Below are 19,612 nucleotides of genomic sequence, written 5' to 3'. Positions count from 1 at the left end.
GGCAAATACTGGATAAATAAGAGGTTCAAGAAATGATAGAACAAATGCTGGGGGAGATAATTTAAAGGTACATGAGTAAATATTCATTTCATCATCTAAGCAGACAGAGATTATCAATTTTTGATAAGCGGCCACACTTGGAGTCAATGTGTAGAGCGCTAACAGTTATGGACTCTGGTGTCCTGATGCTAGATCCATTTTCACACTAAGGCATCCAGTTCTTAGTTGCTTTCTGATAAGTCTTGTTATGGATTAGAAATCTGTATTATTCATTAAATGAGAACCATATATATCTAAATGACATGACTACCATTGCTCTGAGGGATCCTTAGCTGCATTATTTACCTCTATTCTTGAATATTCCCGTCACTCAGTAATACTGAGTGAATAAATCAATTCTATTAGTTTTCAAAATAAGAGAATTTAGATTTACGAATACTGAATTATACCTCTTGCACATGTTTCTTTTGTTTTCACGTTTAATTAAACAATAATCTAATTAGTAATGATAATTTTAATTTATTTAATGGTTAATACTATTTCTTCTAACTTCTGTTGGGTGCTTTGAATGTCTGCTTTTATTACACTGACACAATCCAGTTCCAGTTCTGTAAAAGATTCCTTAAAAACATTACTGAATGACCATTTCTGGGTGACAATGAATAGAATTGCTGAGAGTGATTGTGATGCCACTTTACATTTATCATTAACTTCATGCATATCATTTTAATTACTTACATTTTAAGTAAAATAAGGAATGTGAACAGGAGATGTTGAGATTGGGGGAGCAGTATAGACATAAGAATTAGAGTTTCGGGGTTGGGGATTTAGCTCAGCGGTAGAGCGCTTGCCTAGCGAGCGCAAGGCCCTGGGTTCGGTCCCCAGCTCCGGGAAAAAAAAAAAAGAAAAAAAAGAATTAGAGTTTCAAACATTTTACACAAGTTCTGCCACCGGGCATTATCCACTGTAATTACAAGAATTAATCTACCCTCTGGCCTTATAAATTCACTGTAGCTTAGGCCAGTCTTGACCTCAGAATCCTTCCTCAATGCTAATAAGTTTTGCTATAGTACCTTTCTTTTTTCTTAGTTTTCTATACTTTAGTATTTTCTTCTATACATATGCATTGCCACATAGAATTTTTTTGGGGGGGGAAGCGGGGAGGAGAGGGTTTATTCAGCTTACACTTCCACATTGCTGTTCATCACCAAAGAAAGTCAGGACTGGAACTCAAGTAGGTCTGGAAGCAGGAGCTGATGCAGAGGCCATGGAGGGATGTTTCTTACTCACTTGCTTCCCTTGGCTTGCTCAACTTGCCCTCTTATAGAACCCAGACCACCAGGGGGGCACCACCCACAATTGGCTGGGTCCTTCCCCCTTGATCACTAATTAAGAAAATGCCTTACAGCTGGGTCTCATGGAGGCATTTCCTCAATGAGGCTCCTTTCTGTGATAACTTCAACTAGTGTCAAGTTGACACATAAAACCAGCTAGTACAGACATCTAGGTTGTTGCAATCTCTGGCTATTTTTAATAAAGCAGCAGTCACTATGGCTGAGCATGTCTCTGTGGTAAGATGAAGCATCCCTTGGGTATATGCCCAATGGTGCTGTAGCTGGGGCTTGATATGGTTCAACTTCAGCTTCCTAAGGAACCACCACACCGACTTCCATAGCGGTTCTACAAGTTTGCATTCTCATCGGCAATGACAGAACATTCCCCTTATTCCACGTTCTTACTACCAACAATTTGTCACTTGTTTTATTGATCTTACCGATTCTAATGAATGTAAGATGAAACCTCAAAGTAGTTTTTGATTTGCATTTCTCTTATGACTAAGGGTGCTGTATATTTCTTTCCCCCCCCCCATCTTTATTAAATTGGGTATTTATTATTTACATTTCAAATGTTATTCCCTTTCCCGGTTTCCAGGCCAACATCCCCCTAATCCTCCCCCTTCTATGTGAGTGTTCCCCTCCCCATCCTCTCCCCATTACCGCCCTCCCCCCAACAATTACATTCACTCGGTGTTCAGTCTTGGCAGGACCAAGGGCTTCCCCTTCCACTTGTGCCCTTACTAGGCTATTCATTGCTACATATGCAGTTGGAGTCCAGGGTCAGTCCGTGTATAGTCTTTGGGTAGTGGCTTAGTCCCTGGAAGCTCTGGTTGTTTGAAACTGTTGGTCATATGGGGTCTCAAGCCCCTTCAAGCTCTTTTCAGTCCTTTCTCTGATTCCTTCAATGCGGGTCCAGTTCTCAGTTCAGTGGTTTGCTGCTGGCATTTGCCTATGTATTTGCCATATTCTGACTGTGTCTCTCAGGAGAGATCTATATCCGGTTTCTGTCAGCCTGCACTTCTTTGCTTCATTCATGTTATCTAGCTTGGTGTCTGTATATGTATGGGCCACAGCCACATAGAGTTTTATACATAGCTTACTAATATTTTTGTCTTCAACCAAATTTATTGTTTGCTTTACATCTGGAATGCAGTTTTCTCTTCCTCTTCTCCTTCTATCCCCTCCACTTTCTCCTGTACCAACTCCATCTCCTCCCACACTACCTCCTATTCCTTCCATTCACTCCTCCATTTCTCTTCAGAAAAGGGCCAGCTTCAATTGATATCAACCAATCATGACATATCAAATTGTGGTAAATCTAGGCCCTTTCTCTCCTACTGAGGTCAGACAAAGTGACCCAGTAGAGGGAAACTGTCCGAAAGGGAACAAGAGAGAGACAGCGCCTGTTCCCACTCTTAGGAGTCCCAGAAGAAGATCAAGCTACCCAATTATAACATAGTGTGCAGAGGGCCCAAATGAGACCCATTCAGGTTCCCAGGTTGGTAGTTTAATGTCTATGAGATACTATGGGCCCAGGATAGTTGATACTGTGAATTATTTTGTGGTGTGTCCTTGACCTCTCTGGCTCCTAGAATTCCACTGCTCCCTCTCTTCGGGATTCTCCAGGTTCCATCTATCGTTTGGCAATTTTTCTCTGTTTCTTCTTCCATCATCAGCCTAATTCTTTTAAGTTCAACCAGGAAGGAATTCAGGTTTGTGTGATTCATCGAAAAGACCTAGTAAAACAAGTGGGTGGAAAATGGCATGGTGTATCTGTGGTACACAGCTGACATTTTCTGAAAGGTAAATTTAGGTCTACTGCTTAAAGAAATGGTTCTTGAATAAGTTCTTCAATTGGAGTTATGCACTGATATAGTTTCACACTTTGAAATGAGGACCTAATTATTATCATATGAAATGTTCATTCTGATGCACAGTGGTAACTCAATCTTGTGCTATTCTTATATTAGAAAAATAATTTGGACACAAAGAAATCAAGTCTGCTTTTAATGCCTCACAATTTGTTAAGTAAGAATAATTTAGGTTCCTATTGCTTCCTTCCTGAAATCGACTTTTTCATCATCTTTGGTTTTGGGAGATAGTCACAATTTATTAAAATTTGTCGGGTTTTACATATAATACTAGAATCATATAAGTACACGTATCTGTTTAAGTGAATTTAAGGAAATATGATCAAATATTATAGAACTCTTTGCATAGGTTCTGAGACTTGAGTGCGATTAGACAGACCTTTGACAATTTGATCAGTGCCTCTACATTATAGTGTTTCTCTTGCCCTGTTGAAGGTTGAGGTAGAAATGTCTTGTAAGTCAAGTTCCCCTTTTACAAAGATGCAGAAAGTCAGAGTGCACATTCAAGAATACAGTGTCAGTTATTGATCTGATATTCGATTTGTGCTATTTTATGAACATCTTTAAATCTTTATTCAGACTCAATTATTCATGGATCATCAGTATTGACTGACAGAAAATTTAGAGTCAGTTTAAAATCTTAGGATCTTTGCAGAATTGCATTTCTAAGCAATTGTCATTTCGAATATACACTCAGAAACCAGAATGCCATACATTTATTATGTAGAAGTACAAACCACTTTGTTCCAGCTAGCACCATTGTGCTTGCTACCTGGGCTTTAATTCTATAATATAGACATTGAAATTCTGACATTGTTTGCTCTCTTTTCCTTAGAGAATTGGATTGAAAAATGCATAATATTTGGGTTGTGCTGTCCTGTATCTCAAGTATGCCACATATTGCAATGGTAGAGAATTTAATATTATTTGAATAAATTAAGAAAATAATTTAAAATGCTGGTTACTTTGAAATGTTATACTACAAAAATAACATTTAAAAGAGTTTATGCATTTCTATCTTGTAACAGTAAGTATTTAATATATAATCAAATTAAGACTAGTCTAATTCACAGATATGATTACAGGAAGCTCATTATAACAATGCTATTCATTTTTTAAATTCAAACATATGTTTTATAATGTGCTTTACATTTTACTTGCAATTTATAGTAAATTACTTCAACTTTAAAAATAATTTTTGATATTGTACACACATACACATATATGTATAACACACACATATCACACACGTGTGATATGTGTGTGTGTGTGTGTGTGTGTGTTAGTATGAATAGAAATGGTTCCCATAGACATATATGTTTGAATGCTTGCTCAACAGGAAGTGAGTGGCACTAATAGAAGGGGTACCCTTGTTAGAGTAGTTGTGGGTTTGTTGGAGGAAATATGTCAATGTGGGTGGGCTTTGAGGTCTCAAATGTTCAAGCCAGACATAAATGCTCACTGTCTATTCCTGCTACCTTAGGATTCAGATGTAGAACTTTAAGCTATTTCTTCAGGAACATGTCTGCCTACTTACTGTCATGCTTCCCATTATCATGATAATTAAGCTCTGAACTCTAAGCCAGACCAAATTAAATAGTCTTCTTCATAAGAGTTACATTGGACCTGGTGGAGGAAGAAGATGCCTTTAATTTCAGCAATCTGGAGGCAGAATCAGATGGATCTCAGTTCAAGGCGGGCCTGATGTACAATGATAGCCAAGCCTACATAAAGAAACCCTGCTCCCCTCTCCCTAAAAATGAGTTACTGTGGTCATGGTGTCTATTCACAGCAAATGAAACCCAAATATGTTATTTTGATTATATTTCTTCTCCTCTTATTTAACAACAAATTGATAGTTAACAGATTCTTCCCCATTATTTTTTACAAATTAGTAAGAATTACAGGAAAAATATGTAACATCAAAATCTAACCTCCTGTTGTTGTCATTGGGTACAGGGACCCCCATCAACATAAATCTATCCCATGTTTCAGCATGAAGGAGGATGGGTTCATGGAATCCTAGCACTAGCTGCAGTTTTATTTTAATATCATGGTTTTTGTACACTAAAATAAACCTTGGCTTTTAGAAATACAATATAGGAAACATTAACATAGAGTTGAATTTTATACATTATAAATCTTATGCATTCTAACTTCCTTTTCATATTGTGATTACTCATATAAAATTCAAGCATTGCAACTTGTCAGTAGAGTTTCTTCAGGTGATGTGATTTATCATTAATTATTGTGAAGATGATTGAGGATCGTTCAGAGTACACGCACATAAATTATTTTATAATTATGTATATCTTTATGTGCAATGATTTTACTATAAAAGTGTTGTTAACTTTTATCATTACCTTGCTACTCCTCTGTATCATGTAATACTCAATAGCCATGTATAAAACATCTGATGATTATGCTGTTTGAAATCTAGCTTCTAAGATTGCAATTTAAATAATTAGGAAACTCTGAAATATTTTTCTTGCATGTCGTTTAAAAATTTTCTTTTCCAAATACTAAGACACATTTCTATAAAACACTGTAATTGATTGCTACCAACACATACCAGGTGTCACTTCTGATTCTATTAAACCGGAGATTTCAGTTAGTCACTCTGATAAAATATTCTTATGTGGGGAATCAGTGCAACTGCAATGTTCACTTTGATAGGATAAGACAACCAATAACAGTATATTGTTTATTGGAACTGATGCACAATATATCAGATAAGAGCTCAGCTGCCATGTGATACTAAAACCAAAAAATATGACAACCAAAATCTGAGTCCTAGAACTCATAAAAAATTGATCTTTATTCTAGATACAAATGCATAAAATAATTCTTTTTTTTTTTTTGGTTCTTTTTTTCGGAGCTGGGGACCGAACTCAGGGCCTTGCGCTTCCTAGGCAAGCGCTCTACCACTGAGCTAAATCCCCAACCCCATAAAATAATTCTTTAATCTGCCTTCACTCTGATTTGCAGATTGTGTTTGGGTTGATTTATCGTTTTGTTTATTTTTTGACATTTCTTTGTGCTGCCAATCCGGGTATGGACACTTTGTGCTACTGTATCAACTTATAAAGAGATTGAAGTTCAGATGTCTGCCACCCTTCCTGGCTATAATTTGTACATATTAATCCTATGGTTTCAATGATGAAAACGGAAGTTTTTAGTTTTTATTCCTATCAGAGTATGTAAATATTATTTTATATCTTAAGTTTTCTAAAACCATTTTTGTTTAAAAATATAATCATAAGTATTAAGTAAAAAATGAGTAAACATATTTACTTTCAGAAGTATAAGCACTTGTTTTTTACTGGTATTTTATTTACTTTCATTCAAATGATATCCTCCTCTCCATTTCCCCTCCACAAACCCCTATTCCATTACCCTGCCTCTATAAGGATGTTCCTCTACCTGCCTACCCACTCCTTCCTTACCTCCCTAGCATTCTCCTATGCTGGGGCATCAAGCCTCCATATGATCAAGGACCTCCCCTTCCATTTATGCCAGATAAAGAAATCTTCTACTACACATCTAGCTGGAGCCATGGGTCCATCCATGAGCACTCTTTGGTTGGTGGTTTAGTCCCTGGTAACACTTCTTAATAGTATAACAGATGAAGTATCATTTTCAGTGTTTGACATTCAGAGAACATTGTTCTTGTAAGCTTTTAATATTTGTCATATGTTGCAAAGAAAAAAATAGACTTGTATCTTTATGAATGGTGACTGATTGTAGGATGATATCATACAGGTGAGGCAGGTACAAGACAGAACGAGGCCTATCATTGGATGAGAAGGAAGGATGAGTGGGAGAAAAGTTTGAGGGAAGAGGAGGAGACTAGCAGAGAAGCCGCAGGAGAACTTGGAGGATGACATTAAGATTCTACTCTGTGTATTCACAGGTTGTTATGAATATTCCTAAGGGATGGATGTGTACAGGGCTTTGTATATTTAGGTGGGCGATTATATCTTATCAGTTGGATCAGAGGTTATTTTGTTGTGTGTTCTATCTTGTGGAGAATTGAGTTTAAGAGAGTGTGTAGTGGCAGAGACACTGGGCTGTCATGGAGTAGGGATGTGTGTTCCTGCCAAGATATCTACCAGATATCTTGGAGCACTGTGGTGCCAGATCTAGAGGGGGTAAAAGACAGCTCTTTCTATAATTTTACAACAACTGATGATACAGAATTCTGAGCTAGAAACCTTACCCAGTGAGAAGGAGTAGGTAACTCTGTGAGATGCCATGGGAGCACTCTTCAAACAGTAAACTTAATGGAAATTTTAACTAGATACTTGTTGCAAGAGATCATATCAGCATAGAATTATATACCTTTTATTCGAAATTGGTGTTCTATGTTGAAATTTGAACTTTTAAAATGAGTATCTTAAGGAAATTGGAATAAATTTCAAAATAATGCAATCTATCAAGTCAGTAACCTTACGATCAATAATTATTATTTTGATTAAAATTTGTTTATAGCTTAGTATTCATTTTAACTTAATTATTTGCTTTACCAATCGGATAACTTAAATTGATAATTAAAAATTATTCAAATGTTAGAAAGAATTTAATTTCTTAACAATATATTTATAAGCTACATTATTTTAATTCTTATGTAGAAAACCGTACTTTTGCAGGCAAAAATATTAAATTGAAGACTGTAAAGTAGCATCATGTAAAACAAGTTTGAAAGTAAATTAATACTATGTGAAATAACACAAACGTTTAAGTTGCTTTTAAAATAAGATCTAACTATTTTACTGAAAATAAACATTTTAAAAGTTTAAACAAGAATCCTTGTTCTACAAATTTAAAATAAGCTTTTTCCATAAGAGTACTCAACTTCATCTAATATTTGGGTGTAGACATCTGCATCTGTTTCAGTCAGCTGCTAGATAGAGGTTTTTAGAGGACAGTTATACTAGACTCCTGTCTTCAAGTATGAAAGCATTTCATTAATAATGTAAGGGATTGGTACTTGCCCATAAAAGGAGTGTAATGTTGGGTCAGTTATTGGTTGACCATTCCTTCTGTCTCTGCTCCATCTTCGTTCCTGCATTTCTTTTAGAGAGGACAAAACTTGGGACAAAAAGAATTGAGGGTGGGCTTTTGCTATTATCCCTCCATTAGGGCTCCTAACTGGCTACAGGAGATGACCTACTCAGGCTCCATGTCCTCACTGTTAGCTATCTCGGCTAATTTCAGTCACCTTGACTTCTGAGAACCTCCTCTATCTCAGTTCTCTGGGACTTCCTAAAATTCTTGCCATCCTCCCACATCTGACAGGTACAGATTTCCAGTCATTCCCCTGCCTGTCTGGGTCTCACACTTTCCTGGCATTACCTTCCTCCTCCTTTCTCCCACCCAATTCCTTCCATCCCTCTGCCTCATAGCTATTTTGTTCTAGCTTCTAAGTGTGATTCAAGCATCCTTGCTTGTGTCTTCCTTCTTGTTTAAGTTCTTTGGGTCTGTGGGCTGTATCATGTGTCTTCTGTATTTTATGGCTAATGTCCACTTATCAATGAGTACATAACATACATGTCCTTTTGTGTCTCAGTTACCTCACTTAGGATGCTATTTTCTTTGATTCTTTTTTATCTTTTGGTTATTTTATTTGTTTACATTTCAAATGTGGTCCCTCTTCCTGATTTCCCCTCTGCAAGCCCCCTATCCCTTCCCCCAATACCCAGCCGCTATGAGGGTTCTCCCCCATCTACCTACTCCCACCTCACTGGCCTAGCATCCCCCTATGCTGTGGCACTTCCCAAAACCCCATTCCTACATCCCTCTGTTCAATTTCCTGACCCTTGTATATCATCCCTGTATCCTCCCATACCTGATTCTGCCACCCCTTGCCCCTCCACCTCTTCTCTTCCTCCCAAGTCCCTCCTACTCTCTACCTCTTGTGAATATTCTTTTCCTTCTTCTAAGAAGGACTGAAGCATCCACACATTGATCTTCCTTCTTCTTGAGCTTCATATATTCTGAGTTGTATCATGGGTATTCTGAAAAAAAAATTTTTTGTCTTAGACATTCTGATCGGTAGAAGATACATTCTTGGTGTTGTTTTGATTTACCTTTCCTTGATGACTAAGGATATTGAACATTTCTTTAAGTGCTTCTCAAACATTTGTTATTCCCCTGTGGAGAATTCTTTGTTTATCTCTGAAATAATTTTTTAATTGGGTTATTTAATTTTATGGAATCTAACATCTTTAGTTCTTTATATATATAGGATTTTATCCCTCTATCTGATGTAGGGTTAGAGAAGATATTTTCTCAATCTATAGGCTGCTGTTTTGTCCCCTTGACAGTGTCCTTTGCCTTACCAGAAACTTTCCAGTTTCATTCATCAACGGTTGATCTTAAAGCCTGAGTCAATGTTACTCAGTTCAGGAAATTGTCTCCTATACCAGTGTGTTTAAGGTTATTTCCCACTTTCTCTTTTAGATTTGGTGTATCCAGTTGTATGTTGTGATTCTTCAATACCTTGGACTTGAGTTTTTTGCAGGGTGATAAATATAGATCTACTTGCATTCTTTGTTGAAGAAACTTTCATTTTTTTCCATTCTATGGTTTTGGCTTTCTTATCAAAAATCAGATGTTCATAGGCAGGTGGGTTTATTTCTGGATCTTCACTTCAATTCCATTGATCACCCTGTCTCATTTTTGTTCCAATAACCACCGGTCAGAGGTTGGGACTCTTATGGAAAGTTAGAGTAAGGATTGCAGACCCTGAAGGGGTTGCAAACCTAACAGGAGAACCAGCAGAGTCAACTAATCTGGACCTCTGGGAAACTGAGCCACCAACCAAAGAACAAACAGGGACTCAAGTCATGCCCCAGGCACCTATGCAATAGATATGCTGTTCAATCTCCATATGGGTTCCCCTACGACTGAGGCAGAGGATCTCCATAATCCTGTAGCCTGCCTGTCATATCTGTTAGCCAACAGGCTGGTGGTCTGGCCTCAGTCAGAAAGAATGAGCCTAATCTGGCAGAGATTTGATGCATCAGGGTGGAAGGGTATCCCACCCCCCACCCTCTCAGAGGAGGAAAGGGGGCATCAGGGAAGAGTCTCAATGAGAAGGGATCTGGAGGGGGCAGCACTTAGTATTTTAATTAACTCAGTTATTAAAATAAAATATAATTTTCTTTTTATTTTCTTCATACTATATTTCTATCATTGCCCCCTTCCTTTCTAAACATTCTCATGCTCTCACTTAATTTCAAATTCATAGCCTCTTTTTCTTTGTTAATATTATATATACATATATATATACATACATACACACACACACACATATATATATATATATATATATATATATATATATAGAGAGAGAGAGAGAGAGAGAGAGAGATAAATTTGTAAATATCAATACTACTTTGTGAATCTTCTTTGGAATTGCTTGTGTGTACATGAAACCATGATAATCACTTGGAAATATATAACCAGTCAGAGACTAGTCTCTCATGAAGATTTCTTCTTCCTCTCTCAGTAGTGGAGAGAAACCTGTAGTTTCTTGTTTAGAAGAAAGGCTCTGTGATATATACTCCTTCTGTATTTTTTTGGTGTTTTCATTGTACATATTTTGATTAGTCAGTCATGTTGTTCAGTAGCATAGATTTAAATCTTCAGATGTGAAGATATAACCTGAAGGATACAACCAGGTACCAGGAAAACACAAAAGAACCTGGGTAGGGAATAATAGAGAGGGGACTAGCAGGATAAAATTTATATGAAGGGAAAAATTTATATGAAGGGAATAGAAAAATAGGGAGGGACAGATTAATTTGGAAAAGGAGAGGGCAATAAATGTGAACAAAGTTTGATGGAGTGAAAAAGATAAGAGTATATTTTATAAGTCTTTAAAAATATATCTATAATATTTTATTACCTAAAAGTATATATAATATGCCTAATTGTGTATGCATATAAGTGTAGTAAGTTGGATAGGCTGGTATGATAATACTTGTATTCTAATGCTAAATACTGGCCCTCAAAATCTGATTTCCCCAAAAAGCAGATCTTTATGTCCATCAATTAATGATATATAAAACTTGCTCCCCATTTTAACTCATCAATAAAAGGCTAGAGCCTGTGATTAGGGAGTAGAGGGAGAAAGATGGGACTTGAGGATGAAGTGAAGGAGTTACAGATAGAAAAGGAAGAGAAGAAGAAAAGAGGATAAGGAGAACTTAAGTAGCCACCATGAGAGGAGATGGACCATGAGCACATGGCCAGGAAAAGCGTCAAGTATCAAGGAACATGATGGCTGGGACATAAGTTATAGTAGCTCCAAACCGGCCCAGTCTAGGTGTGTGGCTTATTGATAAAATAAATGGATTATGTGCCTTTTATATGGGCTAGCAATACTGTTTAATTTTATATAATTAAGATTTTTTGCCATTTGGACTGACAATACTTCTTGAATCCTTGAAGACCACCAAAAACAAAGAATAGTACTATGCATGAGAAATTCATTTCTCTGTTGATGATAAGGGCAGTCTAAGAGATTCCCACCATAATACAAGATATTGCTGTTTTTTTTTTGTTCCCTCCCAGAGCTTAACAATAAAACCTTATTGCTGAAGATACCATGTAAATTCAGGCACAGGACTCATAAGATTCAAGCTCGATCAGACCTGAAAGACTCAGCCCTGAGGAGATTTTATAACACTCGAAATTGCTATGCAGTCTTCCAAATGGGTGAAACAATCAACAGTTCTACCCAGATATAATGCAAATGAAGCACAACAATGACTAGGCCTGACTGCAAGATATTGCTAAAAGTGTTATAGAGGCACCCAGATCTTCGTTTTAACCACATCCCTCTGATTAGACTTGGGGCCTGTTTGACAGAAAGGAGACAATGATACAGTAAAACTAGCCAACTACCCATGACTGGTGAGGCCCTGGATCCTAGAGGAGAACCTATAGCTACCATTTCACTTCAGGAAACCAGCCCCATGTGTAACTGCATTCTAAAAAAAATCCTAATATTACAGAAGAGCATAGCTCTTGCCCTGGACCTGACACAGACACTTTCCATTGAAGGAGAAAGAGTCCATGTCAATAAATATTATGTTACTATTTCTTGAGAGTTTAATTTGTCCTTAATAATACTAAATGCAAGAAATATTAAATGGTTTTAAATCAGTATTTTATAGCAATTAAAATGTATTTTTATAAAAAAATCAGCTGTTAGAGTATGAAGTTTCTGTTAGCTTAGAAAATCTTTCAATATTCTATCTAGCAATATGCATTTTTATTACATACATATATTTCCAGAAAATATACAATAGGGGTATTGTTTTAAACTATTTAAAAAGTCGACTTCATTTTTTAAATTCCAGGGACAAAGCAAAGCATAACAAAATCAACCAACCAAACAAAAAAATTTCTCTGAGATCCAGGAACCACTCATAATTTTATAAGCAAAGTTAGTATTTAAAATTTGTAAAAAGAGATATGTAAATTTGTTAAGACTTTACATAATGGCTGAGAACATAACACTGTGCATTACATGTACAATTTATTTATATATAATTTTTGATCAAATGATTTAAGAATTATTATTGGTATCTAAATAAAAACTGACTGGTTTATTTTACAGAACTGGAATGGTATAATGACATTTCTGTATTATGATATCTTTTGTTAATGCTCAGATTGGAAATTGTTTGTTTTGGACTTGGTTTGCTTAGTTAGTTCATGACATTATCTTTTCCATTAGAAATATAAAGGGCAATTTCAGCTGGTACTATAATGTATGGAAAATAATTTCCCTGAAATAGAACATCCTTACTGTCTCAAAATATACCTATAGATACAGCACATTGTCTCCAGAATAGTGTATATTTCAAAAATAACATGATTATTCTGGCTCTTAGAAATAATGGAAGAGGTAAGAAAACATTAGATAGTTAATAACAGACAAAGCTTCAGTTCTGATTCCCGAGTTATTTTGAGGTTAAAGAATAAACCTTATAGATAGTTTCATTGGGCAAAAATATTTGTGCTAACATAACAAAACCAAATAAATAATGAATATCATTATATTCAGTTCATTTGCATTCTTCTTTTGATTTTTTTTGAGGAGAGTCACTACAATTTTTACTATGATTATAGGTGATTTCCATTAATCACTATTGAGAAAATAGTCACAGGATATTAAGGAAGACATAAGTTACTTCTGGTACATAAAATTGAGTGGCATTTCAACTGTTTAGAGACATAGTTCTATTTATCAGTAAATTTATCTGAAGAGCATGGCTGCATAAGGCATCTCCCTTATCTCCATTGTAAAAACAGTTGTTCCAACATAATCTTCAAGTACACCTTTCTAGCAATCTTAAAAAGTATCACTTTAATTTTAAAAGGAAAAATGTTATTAGAAAAAAAATGATGAGTTATGTTTTCATGCTACCTTGTCATACAATTTTTTCCTGCAAAGAAAATTAAACTTTTAAATGGAAATACATATAGACATACATTATCTTAGTCAACCTTATGTGTAGTGGGGATTCGGAAGTGCCCTTGACTAGCAACTATTACATTGTTTGGTAATATACTTGCTAGACACAGATTCAAATTGTTTTATTTTAAGAGCTCATCTTAATTTTGGATTGTCTTTCCAATATTTATATTAAACAACTTAAAGTTCAGGGTCTCTTATTTTTTATATTACAGATAACCTGGTGTGTGTAAGATCCTCTTTCTTAAAAAATTAAGATAAAGTAAATTTCATTTCATTGTCTTATTTTTTTTCTCCATCTTTATTAAATTGGGTATTTCTTATTTACATTTCAATTGTTATTGCCTTTCCGGTTTCCAGGCCAACATCCCCCTAATCCCTCCCCCTCGCCTTCTATATGGGTATTCCCCTCCCCATCCTCCCCCAACAATCCCATTCACAGAGGGTTCAGTCTTGGCAGGACCAAGGGCTTCCCCTTCCACTGGTGCTCTTACTAGGCTATTCATTGCTACCTAAGAGGTTGGAGCCCAGAGTCAGTCCATGTATAGTCTTTGGGTAGTGACTTAGTCCCTGGAAGCTCTGGTTGGTTGGCATTGTTGTTCATATGGGGTCTCAAGCCCCTTCAGCTCTTCCAGTCCTTTCTCTGGTTCCTTCAACGGGAGTCCCGTTCTCAGTTCAGTGGTTTGCTGATGGCATTCGCCTATGTATTTGCTGTACTCCGTTTGTGTCTCTCAGGAGAGATCTACATCCGGTTCCTGTCACCCTGCCCTTCTTTGCTTCATCCATCTTATCTAGTTTGGTGGCTGTATATATATGGGCCACATGTGGGGCAGGCTCTGAATGGGCGTTCTTCTTTGTCTTATTTTACATTAACTTTCTTTGTAAATGAGGGCTATAAGGTGATCTTTTGATATTTGATATCATGCAATGAAGAATGAGTTTATCTAGGTTGTTACCAGATCCTTTGTCCACATCCTGCTTTGTCGTCTCCAATAAGGTTTTATTTTTGTTTCATGTTTCAGAGGTTGAGTTATAAGATTTCTGTTTATATTTATCTTCTACGTTTTCTTTTTCTTTTTTTTTTTGGTTCTTTTTTTCGGAGCTGGGGACTTCTACGTTTTCTTTAAGGATTTTAATGAATTCAGCTTATTTTTGTGTACTTTTGTGTCTATTTTCAGTTGGTTTTATACATATTATAATATATAAGTCTAATTTTTCATGTGCGTGTACATATCTGATTCATATTATCATTTAATGAAAAACTATCATTCTTTCTCCTTAAAATTACTGGCAGACATCAGCTGAATTCATATGCCTTTTTGAATATTATTTTAATAACTATACCTTATAATTTGATATAAAAGACTGTGAGGTCCCCCCAAAAATTTAAAATTTTAAATAAAATGGTCAAGGGGACTCCACAATCTTATCCTATGTCCTCTACACATACATCTTGGCAGGCACATCCCTCCTCCTCCTCCAGGTGATGGTGACTGGGTAGGGGCGCACCCTCTCAGAGGGAAAAGGAAGAAGGATGCAGTGAAGAACTCTTGGAAGGGGGACCAGAAAAGGGAGCAACATTCAGAATGTAATAAAGAAAACAAATTTAAAAATAAAGGAAAAGAACAGAAACAAACAAACAAATAGTAGAAAACAAATAAAATGGGTGAGGTGGTTCTAGTTGTGTTCTCTCATGTTCTCAATATGGCTTTGTGAGTTCTGAGGCTAATATATAATAAGGAAAAAATTTTTAGTAATTTATTTAGTAATCTCTATTTCTAGAAAAAGTGTTATTGGGATCGTGATAGGAACAACATTATATTTGTAGGTTTCTTTAGACAGTATGAATATACTATTGATAATAAGTTGTAAATAGTTATTCATGGATATGGATGCTTCCTATTTGTGACTTTAATTTCATCATCACTATTTTCTGGTTTTAAAGGGAAGTCATTTATCTCACTGGTTAAGTTCATTCCTAAGTCATGAGGACCTTTTCTAGATGAATGCCAGTAGGAATCATTTTCAAAGTCAGAATTAGCTGCCTAATTCTTAGTGTGAAGTAAACATTTGAGGCTACTTTGCAAACATTTACTAAAGACAACAGCATAACATTAAAGCAACTGTGAGCTCTTCTACATCAGTGCTATCTAATACATTCTCAGTTCAGTGTCCTGAATATGTACTAGAATTATTGGAAATATCATTCATATAGAAACACAGACACACACACACACGTACAAAGACACACACAGACATATACATATATATATGGATTTTTATTTATCTAGAAATATATATTTGATCATTCCTTTCAGTTTAAGAACGTCTATATGTTGTTTTACAGTGCTTAAATTTCCTAGCTGTATATTTGTTCTTTATTTTAAACTGCATTAGTAAGAATTTTCTTGAATTTGGAGATGATTGTTATTGTAGAGAATTTAGATTCCCTTCGGGAATGTGTGCCTTGGCTTTTTAAAATTTTTTTATATAATCATTGGAAATTTTTCATACATTTTTTGAAAATTTTATACAATGACTTTTGATCATATTCAAGCTTTTTGCTCGTCTTCCCAGATATATACCCTTACTTCCTACCAAGAGCATTTCCTGTTCCTCTCCATCTAGGCTATTTTTGGTTCTCAAATATTCTTGGATGTGTGGCTATTCACAGGAGCATCCATAACATGCTTTAAAAAAAAAACGGAATCTAAGCCCTTCCTTTCTTGGCAGTGAACAGTTGCTAATAGCTCATCAGCTAGGGTTACAACTCCATACTTGACTCCCTAATCCATGCTTGGATTGACCTGCTGGGCTTGCACAGGTTTGATGAATACTATCAAAGATTCTGCCTTTATGTACAGGTGTCCTTGTGTATCCAGAAGACACTATTCATTTAACTAATTTACCAACTCAACCTCTTTGACTTTTTTATCCTTTCTTCTGCAGTGATCCCTGGATTGTTGGAAGATATCAAATTCCCTTTAGGACTGAATATTTGTACTCATTTACTATTGGCAATTTGGAGACTTGTGGGTCTATATTGATTTACCTACTACAAATAGAAGTTTCTGTGTTGAGGTTGATACAAACCTACATTTTTTATTGGATATTTTTTATTTACATTTCAAATGTTATTCCTTTTCCTGGTATCCTGGACATAAGCACCCTATACCATTCCTCTCCCCTTCTTCTATATGGGTGTTTACCCTCCAAAACCACTTCCTTTTCGAGCCCTGCCCCTGACATTCTTCTGCACTGGGGGTGGAGGTCCAGCCTGGCAGGACTAAAGGCTTTTCCTTCCATTGGTGCTGAACAAAGCCATCCTCTGCTACTTATGCAACTGGACCCATGGGTCAGCCCATGTATATATATAGTCTTTGGGTAGTGGTTTAGTCCCTGGGAGCTCTGGTTGGTTGGCATTGTTGTTCTTATTGGGTTGTAAGCCCCTTCAGCTCTTTCAATCCTTTCTCTAATTCCTCCAATGGGGATCTCATTCTCACTTCAATGGTTTGATGCTAGCATTCGCCTCTGCATCTGACATTCTCTGGCTGTGCCTCTCAACAGACAGCTATATCAGGCTCCTGTCAGCATGCACTTTTAAGCTTCATCAATAAACCCTTAGCCAGACTAACCAGAGGGCACAGAGAGTATATCCAAACCAACAAAATCAGAAATGAAAAGGGAGACATAACAACAGAATCTAAGGAAATTCAAAAGAAAATCATCAGATCCTACTACCAAACCCTATATTCAACAAAACTGGAAAATCTGGAGGAAATGGATAATTTTTTAGACAAATACCAGATACCAAAGTTAAATCAGGATCAGATAAACCATCTAAACAATCCCATAACACCTAAAGAAATAGAAGTTTTTATTAAAAGTCTCCCAACCAAAAAGAGCCCAGGACCAGATGGGTTTAGTGAAGAAATCTATCAGACCTTCATAGAGGAACTCATATCAAAACTGGTCAAACTGTTCCACAAAATAGAAAGAGAGAGCACTACCAAATTCCTTGTTTGAAGCCACTATTACCCTCATACCTAAACCACAAAAAGACCAAACAAAAAAAAAAGAAATTCAGACCAATTTCCCTCTTGAATATTGATGCAAAAATACTCAATAAAATTCTTGCAACCAAAATTCAAGAACACATCAAAATGATTATCCATCATGACCAAGTAGGTTTCATCCCAGTGATGCAGGGATGGTTCAATGTATGTAAATCCATCAACAAAATCCACCGTATAAACAAACTCAAAGGAAAGAAAAACACATGATCATTTCATTAGATGTTGAGAAAGCATTTGAAAAAATTCAACACACCCTCATGATAAAAGTCCTGAAGAGATCAGGAATTCAAGGTCCATACCTAAACATAGTAAAGCAATACACGGCAAATCAGTAGCCAACATCTAACAAAAGGGAGAGAAACTTGAAACAATCCCACTAAAATCAGGAACTAGACAAGGCTGCCCACTCTCTCCCTACTTATTCAATACTTATTCAATATAGTACTTGAAGTCCTAGCCAGAGCAATGTGAAAACAAAAGGGGATCAAAGTGATATAAATTGGAAAGAAAGAAGTCAAATTATCACTATTTGCAGATGATATGAGAGTGTACTTAAGTGACTCCAAAAGTTCCAGCAGAGAACTACTAAGCCTGATAAACATCTTCAGTAAGTGGCTGGGTATATCAAACAAATCAGTAGCCTTCCTCTACTCAAAGGATAAACAGATTGACTAAGAAATTAGGGAAATGACTTCCTTCACAATAGTCCCAAATAAAACAAAGTACCTTGGTGTGACTATAACCAAGCAAGTGAAATATCTGCATGACAAGAACTTCACGTCTCTAAAGAAAGAAATTGAAAAAGTTATCATAAGATAGAAAGACCTCCTATGATCATGGATTGGCATGATTAATATAGTGAAAATGTCCATTTTGCCAAAAGCAATCAACAGATTCAATGCAATTCCCATCCAAAATCCCAACTCAATTCTTCATAGAGTTAGAAAGAACAATTTGCATATTCTTTTAGAATAACAAAAAACCCTATGATATCAAAAACTATCCTCAACAGTAAAAGAATTTCTGGGGGAATCACCATCTCTACCTCAATCAGTATTACAGAGCAATAGTGATAAACACTGTGTGGTATTGGTACAGAGACAGGCACATAAATCAGTGGAATAGAATTGAAGAATCAGAAATGAACCCACACACCTATGGTAACATGATCTTTGACAAAGCAACTAAAGCCATCCAGTTGGAAAAAAGATAGCATTTTCAACAAATTGTGGTGGTTTCACCATTCTTATAGTTCTGTACAAATCTTAGGATCAAGGACTTCCACATCAAACCAGATAAACTCAAACTAATAGAAGAAAAGGGGGAAAGAGTCTTGATTACATGGGCACTGGGGAAAATTTCCTGAACAAAACACCAATGGCTTATGCTCTAAGATCCACAAATGGGACCTCATGAAACTGCAAAGCAGTAAGGCAAAGGACACTGTCATTACGACAAAACGGCAACCAATAGATTGGGAAAAGATCTTTATCAGTCCTACATCTGATAGAGGGCTTATATCCAAAATTTACAACGAACTCAAGAAGTTAGCCTCCAGAGAGCCAAATAACCCTATTTAAAAATGGGGTACAGAGCTAAACAAAGAATTCTCAGCTGAGGAATATTGAATGGCTGAGAAACACCTAAAGAAATGTTCAACATCTTTAGTCATAAGGGAAATGCAAATCAAAACAACCCTGAGATTCTACCTCACACCTCTCGAATAGCTAAGATCAAAAACTCAGGTGACAACAGATGCTTCGTAGGAAGTAGAGAAAGAAGAACACTCTTCCTTTGTTGGTGGGATTGCAAACTCATACAACAACTCTGGAAATC

At 36.2% G+C, this 19,612-nt stretch overlaps 1 long non-coding RNA gene across 8 annotated transcripts in view; it reads right to left on the bottom strand.

Moving 5' to 3' along the window:
* The window catches only part of LOC134481503 (uncharacterized), a 133,104-nt gene that overhangs the window by 52,949 nt on the left and 60,543 nt on the right, over positions 1-19,612 (bottom strand). For 6 of the 8 annotated variants that reach the window (XR_015636352.1, XR_015636351.1, XR_015636348.1 and 3 more), the window contains 2 exons: positions 9,121-9,225; positions 8,203-8,299 (listed from right to left, as the gene is read on the bottom strand). This is a non-coding gene — a long non-coding RNA (uncharacterized LOC134481503). Of the gene's footprint in view, positions 1-8,198; positions 8,300-9,120; positions 9,226-19,612 lie in introns of all 8 variants that reach the window. The other 2 variants (XR_015636354.1, XR_015636355.1) reach the window with 2 other exon arrangements.

This window comes from Rattus norvegicus, chromosome 13 (genome assembly GCF_021556685.1).
Source record: "Rattus norvegicus strain SHRSP/BbbUtx chromosome 13, alternate assembly SHRSP_T2T, whole genome shotgun sequence".
Taxonomy (NCBI): Eukaryota; Metazoa; Chordata; class Mammalia; order Rodentia; family Muridae; genus Rattus; species Rattus norvegicus.
This window is presented reverse-complemented; position numbering and strand designations above follow the sequence as displayed.